The 13,682-nt window shown below is 41.3% G+C and overlaps 1 pseudogene; it reads right to left on the bottom strand.

The window, feature by feature from the left end:
- Positions 1-3,042: 3,042 nt before the first annotated feature.
- Positions 3,043-3,650, bottom strand: LOC129541785 (neurotrophin-4-like; annotated as a pseudogene).
- Positions 3,651-13,682: the final 10,032 nt, after the last annotated feature.

Genomic DNA, 13,682 nt, shown 5'->3' with positions numbered 1-13,682 from the left:
CACAGTTCAAAAGCATCAATTCTTCAGCGATCAGCTTTCTTCACAGTCCAACTCTCACATCCATACATGACCATGGGAAAAACCATAGCCTTAACTAGACGGACCTTGATTGGCAAAGTAATGTCTCTGCTTTTTAATATGCTATTGAATCCATACAACTCATATTAAGACTTGAACTCATTAGGATTAGATTAGCATACCCTGGTGCCCTTTTTGCCTCTCTTGCCTTCTGAGATGGCCCTCACTCTCTCAACGAAGTGTATTTCCTCCCTAAATAAACCTTTTTTACTTTACTATTTCTTGCTCTTGAATTCTTGGTTTCATGAAACCGAGAACACACCCTTGGTGGCTGTCACAGGAACTGGGATGTGACCATCCTCCTGTGCCCCATTCTCCTGCAATAGAAGGGGAGGCTGGGAAATTTTCTCTGCCTTTACATTGCTTATTTGAATTGTGATTTTTCTAAGCACCATCCTTCTAGGGGCTTTAATTTTACCAGCTTTGAAACTTTTATTTCTGCAAATTGTAACAAATATTGCTAACACTACCATTATAGGCAGAACTGTGTCTGCCTGCCCCTACCTGCCCATCCAGTTCATAAACCAAAGTTCGAACCCAGTTTAGAACTTGACATCTAAGTTGTCAATCAAACATAAACATGGTTTATGTTTATATTTGCGCATAAGGCCTTTAAAGAAGTGGTTATAAAACTGAGCAGGACCCTATCAGAACCTCCCCTGGTACAAATCTTTTCCATGTCCTTAGTTTCTATTATGTAGGAAAGAAGCTTCAGCCTCGAGACCTTCCCTGATTATCAAAGGGTAAATTCAAACAGTTGTTAATCAAAATAGTGAGGCAATGAGGAATGAAAAGAGGAACTGATCTTTGGTAGCCTCAACCTGAAGCAGCTTGAAGTGGGCCTTTGGTTTCCCGGCCAGAGACTGAGGTGGGTTACGGCAGTGAACACACCAAATCCTACCCACTAGACCAGTGTTCAGTGACAGGGCCCTTGCTCTTTGGCTGTGTGGAAAAGAATTCCCACAAAGGCAGAAATTAGTGAAGCAAGTAAAGTATTTACTAGGTGGAAAAAGAGTTCATATGTGTGGATAGACACAGGGGTGAGCTCAGAGAGAAAGTCCCCGAGTCTTGCCCTTGTGGTAGTTTAAATCACTTTTGTGGAGCATCACTCTGGTTTTTCTTAGGCCTATCATTTTGATTTGCCTGGCTCAGAGTCCACATTTGGTATATCTCAGGATACTCCCATATGTGTGCATGCATCTCTTCGCCAAGATGGATTCTACTGCCAGAGGCCTATGGGTAGCCTGGAGTCAGTTGGCATCACTCCCCTTTTGACCTCCAAGGACATGCATGGTCAGGGAGATCTCCTGACTTCGAAAATGAGAAGTATGTGGTCTGGGCAAGGCCTAGCCTCTTCTCTGAAATGCCCTGCTATTCTCATCTTGGAGTTTCAGCCCACAGAGAATGAATCTCCTATCACCTTACCCAGGGGTGGACCTATCTATCTCCTGCCTCAGATTGGTCAAGAAAGTATAGTGCAGTGATAAAAGACCCTGGTTTCTACTCAGGTGAGATATACAACAATATTTTTGAGTTCTTCTGTGGGAACTAAAGTCCCCACCCAGGTGGAGGATGATAACTTCAGACTGAATACAAGATTCCTGGAACACTGCCTTGCTACCTCCCTACCAACCAATCAGGAGAAAGTCTGCACACAGTGGAAGATAACAAAAACTCTGACCCCACTTTCCAAATGATTAACTGAGATAAGCTTCCCCTCTTTTCCTTTAAAAACTTTCCTGGTCGAACAGAATCTATGAGTTGGTTCTTGGACAGGAGTCCACCTTCTCCTTAGGTTGCTGACCTCCTGAATAAAGCACTTTCCTTTCTAACCAGCGCTTGTCTCTCAAATACTGGCTTTCAAGTGGTGAACGGTTGAACCTGAGTTCAGTAACAATTATGATTAGATGAAGTCACTAGTTCAGTTCAGTTCAGTTCAATTGCTCAGTCGTGTCTGACTCTTTGTGAAGCAGCACACCAAGCTTCCCTGTCCATCACCAATTTCCTGAGCTTGCTCAAACTCATGTCCATCAAGTTGGTGATGCCATCTAACCATCTCATCTTCTGTCATCCCCTTCTCCTCCTGCCTTCAATCTTTCCCAGCATCAAGGTCTTTCCCAATGATTCAACTCTGCATCAGAAAGTATTGGAGTATTGGTGGCGAAAGTATTGGAGCTTCAGCTTCAGCATCAGTCCTTCCAACGAATATTCAGGACTGATTTCCTTTAGAGTTGATTGACTGAATGTCCTTGCAGTCCATGGGACTCTCAAGTCTTCTTCAGCACCGCAGTTCAAAAGCATCAGTTCTTTGGCATTCAGCTTTCTTAATAGGCCAACTCTCACATCCATACATGACTACTGGAAAAAAAATAGCTTTAACTAGACAGACCTTTGTCAGCAAAGTAACATCTCTGCTTTTTAGTATGCTGTCTAGTTTGGTCATAGCTTTTCTTCCAAGAAGCAAGCAGCTTTTAATTTTATGGCTACAGTCACATCTGCAGTGATTTTGGAGCCCCAGAAAATAAAGTCTGCCACTGTTTCCATTGTTTCCCCATCTATTTGCCATGAAGTGATAGGACAGGATGCCATGGTTTTTGTTTTTTAATGTTGAGTTTTAAGCCAGCTTTTTCACTCTTCTCTTTCACTTTCATCAAAAGGCTCTTTCTGCCATAAGGGTGGTGTCATCTGCACATCTGAGGTTATTGAGATTTCTTCTGGAAATCTTTTTTTTTTTGGCTATCATCATCATTGTTTTTACCCTCAAGTTCATCCAGAATAACCCCTATTCATTCTTCAAAACCCCATGTGGTTTTACTATTTGTCTTGCCCAGAATGAACTCTCAATGATTTTTGTGACCATTTGACAAGTTCCTAGACTGAGGCCCAGAGCAGCCAGGTCACTGCTGAGGTTTTTCAGCATCCAGCTCCTTCTTCCTCTATCTGCCCAGTTCCAGGGCATGGATCTCAGGCCTGGCCAGTCTGGCTTAGGAACATGTAGACGCAGGCGGTATCAGTTCAAATCCATTGCCAGCCAGCCCTAGGCATCAATGGTCAACTCTCACATGTAGGACTGCTTGGCCTTACACTCAGACACCCAGTGCTTCTGTCCCACATCCAGGCAGCCTCTTCCACCCCTACCAGGGCCACCTTCCTCAGTGCTGGCAGCCTTGCAGCAGGTTTCAAAGAAGTATTGGCACAGTGTACTGCCGCCAGCCGCAGGCACCTTCTCCAGCACCTCCACCTCACAGCAGTCCGGGGGTCTGTCACCAGCCGCGGACTGCATCACACATGGCCAGCTCTCCACAGCGACCGGCTGGGGCTGTCTTGCTCACCCCTCACAGACTGCGGTCAGGTGGGCTCTGGGTGGGCACCCCAAAGGCCTCGGACTCCAGCAGAAAGAGCAGAGGAGGCCCCATGAGGGTACCCCTGGACAGGGCTACACTGGGGGGACAAGAAGTCCGACTCAGGTGCTGGAAATGGGGGCAGGGGTGAAAGTGGGGGTGGGGCTCCACTGGGACACTGGGGAGGAAAAATAGGAACATGGGAAGGGAGCCTGAGGGGTGAGGGAGCATCTCGCTGAGCACATGTGAGCACCTCCTCACCTCTTAGCTCCAGGGCTGAAATAGCTCAGCTAGAACTCCATCTGTCTATGGGGTCACACAGAGTTGGACACGACTGAAGTGACTTAGCAGCAGCAGCAGCAGAACTCCATCACATCCACTAACTTTGTTCATAGTGATGCTTCCCAAGGCCCACTTGACTTCTCACTCCAGGATATCTGGCTCTAGGTGAGTGATCACACCATAATGGTTATCTGGGTCATTAAGATTTTTTTGTACAGTTCTTCTGTGTATTCTTGCCACCTCTTCTTAATATCTTCTACTTCTGTTAGGTCCATACTGTTTCTGTCCTTTATTGTGTCCATCTTTGTATGAAATGTTCCCTTGGTAGCTCTAATTTTCATGAAGAGATCTCTAGTCTCTCCCATTCTATTGTTTTACTCTATTTCTTTGTATTGATCATTAAGATGGCTTTCTTATCTCTCCTTCCTATTCTTTGGAACTCTACATTCAAATGGGTATATCTTTCTTTTTTCTCCTTTGCCTTTAGCTTGTTCAACTCATAGAGAGATAATCTGATGGTGCCCACCTGTGAATGGATGCAAAAAAGAAGAGATTAACACACATTTCCAAAGACTGACCCTTCCCAGAGACATTTTGCAAGACTGAAGACCCTTTCTACTTCACTTCTTCATTGCCTCTCCCTCTCTATTTTACCTTTCAATTTTTCAATATTTTTTTACTTTGCTGTACCAGGTCTTAGTTGTGGCAAACACGCAAACTCTTAGTTGCAGCATGTGGGATCCAGTTCCCTGACCAGGGACCAAACCTAGGCCCCTGCCATTGGGAGCACAGAGTTCTAGCCACTAGACTACCAGGGAAGTCCCTATTCTGCCTTTTGACTTTAGTTCCTCATTGCTTCTCTCCCTCTGGCTCTATAAAAGAACCTGGCATCCAGACGCTGAGAAGATGGTTACTTTGAGACATCAGTCTGCCATCTTCTTGCAGTGAGCCAACTTTCTGAGTAAAGTTGTATTCCTTGCCTCAACATCTCATCTCTTGTATTCACTGGCCTGTCATGGGTCGAGCGGAGTCTGGTTACACTTGGTAACACTTTCAGTTGGCTCCACACAGCTGAGGGCTATGTCAGGTAGGTCCACTTTAAGAATCATTCTCAGGTTAAGTGTCCCCAGAATGCTGGTTTTTCTTTTGATCAAAAAAGAAAGAGAACAGGAAATTATGAGAAGCATTTAAATTGAGGACTTGTTTTGCATCTATCAATTCATAATAAAAACAAAATAAACAAACAAACCTCAAAATACATTCTTTCACCAAGACTGAGAACTTTTGGAAGACTAAAAGGTTAATGGACTGTTGATGGTGGTAGAAATGGTTATATATGTTCCTGGATGAATTACAGCAGCATTCTTCAAGGGCTATAAAATTGTTCACACCTGAAGTTCAGTAATCCATTTCATGGGAATCTGCCTTAAGGAAGCAATTAAGCAGAAGCAAAAGGCTGTATAAATATATATACATATATGTGAAAGATGTCCATTGTAAGCATGATTTATAAGAGTAAAAACCTGGAAAGAAACCAAATTCTCAACAATAAACAAATTGTTGAGTTAAAACACAAAGGCCAATGAAACAGTATGCAGCTATTAAAAATGATAATTACAAAGCACATGTATAAACACGAAAACGTTTATGATTTTTGCACATACACATACTGAAAATACAAAATAGCATCCGTCATAATTACATCAATGTGGAAAATGTCATATAGGCAATGTTGGTAGATGGTTTGGATGAATCAAAATAATCTTAAGTAGCAAGGCTTTAAAGTGTTTTTCCTTCTAGAAATTTTATTTGAATGATATAATAGATTATAGTTTTCTCTATTAAAGAAGTGATCTGATCATGTAGAACCTTGCCAGTGGGCTCTGCCAAAGTATAATTTTAAAAAAGCTCAAAATATGATTCATATGACTATAAAGTGAATATGTGTCAGATGTTTATTTAACTCCTTATGAGGAATCTAGTGGATAGTAAAGCTGATTCAAAGAGAATTTGTGGAATAGAGATTTATATAGTAGTCAGGAGGAGCCTTCTGGAATAAGTCAACCAAGAAACAAGCTAGACACCAAAACTTTGGGGTAGTCTTCAATCATTTATGCTTTTATCAGGCAAATACTGACAAATTAATGTGTAGCTTCAGTTTAAGCCCTAATTAACTTTAAATAGTAAATCAAAGATATATACCTTAGAGCAGCACTGTCCAATAGAAGCATAATGCAACTTGCATATGTAATTTAAAATTTTCTATTAACTCTGTAAAAAAAGTAAAAAAAGAGGTGAAGTTAATTTTAATGTGTGTAGCCAAAATATTATCATTTCAATATGTAGTCAATGTAAAAAATTTATTCTCTTGCTTAGTCTTCAAAATCTACTGTGTATCTAATACTCACATAAAGCTCTGCTCAATTTGTATGCTATATATTCATTAGAATTGTTGATGTTGCATTTAGGTTTCATAAAATTTACAGTCAAAAGAGTTGTTCCAAGTCTAGTTAAAAATATACTGGGAATTCCCTGGCGACCCAGTGGTTAGGACTTGACATTTTCACTGTTTGAGGAACTGAGACCCTGCAAGGCTAGGACTTGCCTAGTGGTCCAGTGGTTTAGACTCCTTGCTTCCAAAGCAGCGGGTGTGGATTCAGTCTCTAGTCAGGGAACTAAGTTTCCACATGCTGAACAGCAAGGCCAAATAATAAAGAGTAAATAAAAAATAAACGGAAACACAGATGTTGAGAATGGGCTTACGGATACAGTGGGGAAAGGAGAGAGTGGAAAGAATGGAGAAAGCAGCATTGATGTACACACACTGTTCTGTGTGAAGCAGACAGTTGGTGAGATGACGATGCTGATGTTCAGTTGCTCAGTTGTGTCTGACTCTTTGTGACCCCATGGACTGTAGCACCCCAGGCTTCTCTGTCCTTCATCATCTCCCAGAGCTTGCTCAAACTCATGTCCATTGAATCGGTGACGCCATCCAACCATCTCGTCCTCTGCTGTCCCCTTTTCTTCCTGCCCTCATTCTTTTAACCAGCATCAGGGTCTTTTCCTGGGAGTCGTCTTTCCATCAGGTGGCCAAAATAATGGAGCTTCAGCTTCAGCCCCAATCCTTCTAATGAATATTCACCGTTGATTTCCTTTAGGATTGACTAGATTGATTTCCTTGCTGTCCAAGGGACTCTCAACAGTCTTCTCCAACAACCTCAGTTCAAAACCATCAATTCTTCAGTGCTCAGCCTTCTTTATGGTCCAACTCTCACATCCATTCATGACTTCTGGAAAAACCATAGCTTTGACTATACAGACCTTTGTTGGCAAAGTGATGTCTCTGCTTTTTAATACACTGTCTAGGTTTGTCAAAGATTTTTTTCAAAGGACGAGCATCTTTTAATTTCACCATTTCACTGCAGTCACCATCTGCAGTGATTTTGGAGCCCCAAAAAGTAAAGTTTCTCACTGTTTCCATTGTTTCCCCATCTATTTGCATGAAGTGATGGGACCTGATGCCATGATCTTAATTTTTTGAATGTTGGGTTTTACGCCAGCTTTTTCACTCTCCTCTTTCACCTTCATCAAGAGGCTCTTTAATTTCTCTTCACTTTCTGCTACAGGGGTGGTGTCATTTGCTTATCTGAGGTTATTGATATTTCTCTGGCAATCTTGATTCCAGCTTATCATTCATCCAGCCTGGCATCTCTCATGACATATTCTGCATTCAGGGTGACAATATACAGTCTTGACATACTCCTTTCCCAATTTGGAACCAGTCCATTGTTCCTTGCCCGTTTCTAACTGTTGCTTCTTGACCTGCTTATGGGTTTCGCATAAGGCAGGTAAGGTGGTCTGGTATTTCCATCTCTTGAAGAATTTTCCACAGTTTGTTGTGTTTCTCGAAGTCAAAGTCTTTAGCATAGTCAATGAAGCAGAAGTAGATGTTTTTCTAGAATTCTCTTGCTTTTTCTATGATCCAAAGGATGTTGGCAATTTGATCTCTGGATCCTCTGCCTTTTCTAAATCTAGCTTGAACATTTGGGAGTTCTTGGTTCACATATTCTTCAAGCCTTGCTTGGAGAATTTTGAGCATTACTTTGCTAGCATGTGAAATGAGGGCAATTGTGTGGTAGATGGAGCATTCTTTGGCATATATAGCTGGTGAGAAGTTGCTATGTTAACACAAGGAACCCAGCTCTGTGATGACCTAGAGGGGTGTGATGGTGGGAGGGGAGGGAAGCTCAAGAAAGAGAGAATATATGTATAATTATAGTTGATTCACGTTGTTGTATGGCAGAAACCAACACATTATAAAGCAATTTTTCTCAAATTAAAAGATTAAAAAAATAACAATACGATCCCACAAGGTGTGTGCTTAGCCAAAAACAAACAACTTCCCCAAACCCTACCTATGATACAAATAAAGACAAAGACCTCTGTTATAAAAAAGTATATATATTTAAAAGATTCCCAATAACTGTAGCTTTAACACTTAAATTAATTAAAATTAAATAAAATTAAACATTTGGTTGTGCCTGCCACATTTTACGTGGTCAGCAGGCACCTGTGGCTGTGGTTAGGGTATTGGACAGCCTAGAAGGAAAGGGTGAGATAATCCTTGGGGAAGCCTCTTGGACCATGCTTGTGTATGACCTTGAAACCACAAGCAGTCATCCTTTCACCTTATTTGTGAGTTTTGGAAAATTTTTATCAAGAGTTCTGAGGGTATATAAATTATCTTGATTTTTAAAAACAGCTTTATTGAAATATAATCCACATACCATGAATGTATAGTTAAATAAATGTATAGTTTCAGTTCAGTTCACTCGCTCAGTCGGGTCCGACTCTTTGCGACCACATGAATCACAGCACGCCAGGCCTCCCTGTCCATCACCAACTCCCGGAGTTCACTCAAACTCATGTCCGTCGAGTCGGTGATGCCATCCAGCCATCTCATCCTCTGTCGTCCCCTTCTCCTCCTACCCTCAGTCCCTCCCAGCATCAGAGTCTTTTCCAGTGAGTCAACTCTTCCCATGAGGTGGCCAAAGTATTGGAGTTTCAGCTTTAGCTTCAGTCCTTCCAATGAACATCCAGGATTGATCTCCTTTAGAATGGACTGGTTGGATCTCCTTGCAGTCCGAATGTATAGTTTAACTATACATGAATGTATAGTTAAAATGTATAGTTGAATGGTTTTTTAGTATATTCACAGAGTTGTGTCACAATCATCACAATCAAGTTTAGGACATTTTTACCACCCCCAAAGAAACCCCATACCCGTTGCAGTCACACCCCATTTCCCCAATGCCCCTCAGCCCTATGTACCACTAATTTACTTTCTCTTTCTATAGACTTGACTATTCAATATTTCACATAAATGGTTCATTTACTTTGTAGCATGTATCAATACTAATTTTTTTTTATCACCAAAAATATTCTATTTTATGAATTTACTATATGTATTTATCCACTTGCCAGTTGATGGATTTTCAGGTTATTCCTCTGGTTTTGTGTGTTGACTGAACTATGGGTATTGTCAGCCGTTATGGGGCTGCATTCAGCTGGGAATTGGGCAGGGGCTCCTTAGTTCTCCTCTATGCCTCTCTCTGCACGTTGTGTCTCGCTCTCCACGACCCCTCTCTCTCCAACAGGAGAGCTTGGGCTTCCCTATCCATGGAGAACGAGGTCCAAGAGAGGGAAAACAGGAGGTGCCACTTCTTAAGGGCTAGGCTACACCTGCATGATTTCTGCCACATTCTACTGGTTCAAAGAGGTGACAATGTCATATTTAGACAGAAGAAAAATAGGCTACATCATTAGATGGGAGGGATGATATGTGTGTAACTGATGGGTAAGGAATGTATGCAGGTTACATCTCTGGGTTCTACCTACCACACCCGCATTTATCAGTCATTTTAAAATTGGGTGGGGCCATCTGACTTGTGGACAAGGGCTTTTGGCAAAAATGACATATTTCATTTCCAGGCTAAAGCACAGAAAAACCTGCAAGATACTCCAGACGTGTTATCTCTTCTGCAACTAAGAAGGCCTCATGGTGTAATTACTGTGATTGGCTCCACAGATAATTATTTTGCTATTCCCCAGACCTGAAACTGACTTTGCATTAGCAAGCAATAAACCTGTGTTGTGATAAGCCACTTAATTTGGAAGCTGTTTGCTAGGGGAACATAACAGCTCATTCTGATGAAAACGTATTGCTTATGTCCTTACCTCACCTCTAAACCCAATACTGCTGCTGCTGCTACAGCCTTGACTTCTTGTTGCCTGCCTCATCTATTGAGCCTGCCTTTGTGCCTTTGCTTGTGACTTCTCTGGATAAACTTGTTTAACATAACTTGACTCTGGGATCTCCCACCCTTAGTGGCTGGTGTACCTGGCTTATTGGTCTTGGATTTCCCCCTTGGACCTGTTGTAGGGTCATGGCGAGCAGAGGGATCTGCCTCAAAGTTAAAAATTGAAGGTCCTTGTGACCTCAGTTAGACTTAACTGCAAAAAACTGTAGGCAAAGGGGAGCTGTTTAGAAATTTTTAATTTAAGGAGTGATTTGGGGAAAAAGACTTGAAAAATGATTTGCTCATAAAAGTAGGGTATATGGCTCTGACTTTGTGACTGATAATGAAAAAATACATATATTTGGTCTTCATCTCCATTTCTGGCACAGAGCTCTAAGACCCTTGGAGTTTCTTAAGTGATGAGAAGGATACAGATATCTTCTGTTATGCAAATGAGGTGAAATTTGAACCCTATTTAGGGATGGGGCTGGTTGCCAGGAGAACCAACCCTGTGATTAGAGGATTGGAACTTTCACTCCCACCTCTCTTGACCCTTAGGGAGGGGAGCGGAGTTGGAGGTTGAATCAACCAGTGATCAATGATTTCGTCAATAAAGTCTGTGTAATGAAGCCTCCAAAAAACCCCCAAAGGACAGGGTTCAGAGCTTCAGGGTTGGTGAACATGTGGAGATTTGAGAGTAGCATTCTCAGAGAGTGTGTAGAAGTTCTGAGCCTTTCCCCCATAACTTGCTCTATCTGGCTCTTCTTGAGTTATATCCTTTCATAATAAACTGATCATCTAGTAAGTAAAATGTTTCTCTGAGTTCTGTAAGCTGTTCTAGCAAATTAATTGAACCCAAGGAAGGAGGCAGTGGAACCTGTCATCTATAGCCAGTAGGTCAGAAGCACAGATGACAATCTGGACTTGCAACTGATGTCTGAAGTGGGCAGAGGGAGAAGTCTTGTGAGATTGAGTCCTTAACCTGTCACTAGATAGCATCAGAATTGTGTTTAATTGTAGGACACCCAGCTAATGGTGCTTGGCAGTGTGGGGAAACCCTCCTCCCCCTGCTAGAATTGGGTCCAGAATTCTTTTTTTTTTTTGGTGCAGAATTCTTAATGGCAGAGGAGTGAGGCTGAAGAAAGGGAGATCAGTTAGGGAAACGGTAGTGTAACTGTTACTGCCAAAGTCGGTAATTAAATTTACATTATATAATGTTTTATAGCTGAACTTAGATCATTTATTATTAATCATCATAATTCTATAAGATAGTCATTGTTCTCTTTTTAGCTGGAATTCCAAGGTTTGGGCATGCTGATAATTTGCAGTTACTAATAGGCAAAGCCAGTACATTCATCAGTTCATTCATGCAATCTTATTTAATTCAAATCCCTTTTCAGAATCCTTCTAGGTAGGTCACTGCTCCCAAAACTTTACATCCTGGCACACACAAACAAGGATGATATTTGCATGGCATTACTGAGGGAGATGCTCCTTAGTATTTCCAGTAGAGGACATTCTAGTGGTGGGCATTATACCTAAAGTCTTTTGCTAAGATAATAACTGAAAATAGGGAAGCCATATAAATAATATTCAAATATAATTTTAATTGAAGTGAACATTTAAGTGGTTATGAAATATGGTTTTGGCTTTTGTATCACTATAAAAAATTAACAGCCATCAGGATTTCCTGGGACACCTGTAACCTGTTTACACTCTACAAAGGTGCTAAGTTACAGGAGCTGGGAAACTCTGGGAAATGCACTTCTCTGTAAGCTGAGAACACAGGGATGAAGGAGACAGAATGTTTACCCACAAGAATTATGTCGTATAGGCAGAACCCAACAAAATGATTATTATGTTGTAGTTTAATAAATCTGATGACAGAAGTATATCTAGGATGCAACCTAACTCAGGCTAAGGGAGTGGAGGTATACTAACCATTTTTCTTTCATTTTGTTTTTCTTTTTTTAAAGAAGGAAGTGTTGGGACTCAGGGCAGGCTGCCCTCAGATATGACAAAATGGCATATTTATTATTTTGAATGGAAGATACTTAAGGAAAGGCCAATGCAAGATGAATGCCCTGACCTTTCTCTCTGTCTCCTTGAAAGTAGAAAATAAATTTCCCATGTGAAAGGCACACTCCCTGAACCTGGAAGATATAAGGATACCCTTTTTAACTGGGTTAGTGATATTGGGGCCAAGAAGTGTGTATAAACAAACTTTGTTACTTGAGTAAACTCTGTAGATTCTTCACTAGTTAAGTACCCAAAGCCTATGTTTGTCTTATCAATTCCTCACAAATTTATTGTTTGTCTAAAAAACTGCTTCATAGGTACCATTACTGGGATCCCTGTGCACACAAATTTGTTTTTTTTCCCTCTTGTTAATTTGTCTTGTGTGAATTTAATTACTAGACCAGCCAAAATAACTTGAGAAGGGTGAGGGAAAATTTCTCCCTCTCCAACAGTAGCATTTATTTGAGGCTTAACATGAACTTTTACAAATAAAATTTATATAAGCACAAATCCACATTCAGTCATAAGACAGATAACAAATGACAAGTAAAAACAAAGAAAATCAACTGGTGACTATGAAACCATGTAACTCAAATTGGGACTTGAAACAACGAGGCTGGGACTCAAATCCAGACAAAACTCACAGTCTTCCTACTGAGATCATACACCTAGCTTCAGCATTTAATGAAGCCCAGTTTCTTGATATCTCATTACAGAAAGAATTCAGTGAGAAACAAAGTGACAGGTAAGAAGTGGTTTTATTTAGAGAGAAACATACTCTACAGAGTTGTGCTATCTCAGGTGAGAGGCCCTGAAAAATGGCATGGTTAGTTTTATGGGCTGAGTAGTTTCATAAGCTAATGAGTGGGAGAGTTATTTCAACTCTTTTGAGGAAGAGGTAGGGATTTCCAGGAACTGGGCCACCACCCACCTTTGGACCTTTGATGGTTGACCTCAGAATGGTCATGGCACTGGTCAGTCAGTCAGTTCAGTCGCTTAGTCATGTCCGACTCTTTGGAATCCCATGAACTGCAGCACATCAGGCTTCCCTGTCCATCACCAATTCATGTAGCTTGCTCAAACTCATATTGATTGAGTGGGTGATGCCATCCAACCATCTCATCCTCTGTCATCCCCTTCTCCTCCTGCCTTCAATCTTTCCCAGCATCAGGGTCTTTTCCAATGAGTCAATTTTTCACATCAGGTGGCCAAAGTATTGGAGCTTCAGCTTCAGTCCTTCAAATGAATATTCAGGACTGATTTCCTTCAGGATTGACTGGTTTGATCTCCTTGCACGGGACTCTCAAGTCTTCTCCAACACCACAGTTCAAAAGCATCAGTTCTTCGGTGCTCAGCTGTCTTTATAGGCAAACTCTCATATCCATACACAACTACTGGAAAAACTGTAGCTTTGACTAGACAGACCTTTGTCCGCAAAGTAATGTCTCTGCTTTTTAATATGCTGTCTAGGTTAGTCATAGCTTTTCTTCCAAGGAGCAAGCATCTTTTGATTTTATGGCTGCAGTCACTATCTGCATTGATTTTTGAGCCCCCCCAAATAAAATCTCTCACTGTTTCCTTTGTTTCCCCATCGATATACCATGAAGTGATGAGACTAGATGCCATGATCTTCATTTTTTGAATGTTGGTTTTAAGCCAACTT

This window comes from Moschus berezovskii, chromosome 4 (genome assembly GCF_049115385.1).
Source record: "Moschus berezovskii isolate FMDL1 chromosome 4, NW_MosBer_1.0, whole genome shotgun sequence".
Lineage (NCBI taxonomy): Eukaryota > Metazoa > Chordata > Mammalia > Artiodactyla > Moschidae > Moschus > Moschus berezovskii.
Note: the sequence above shows the minus strand (reverse complement) of the source record. Positions and strands in the feature narration are given on the sequence as shown.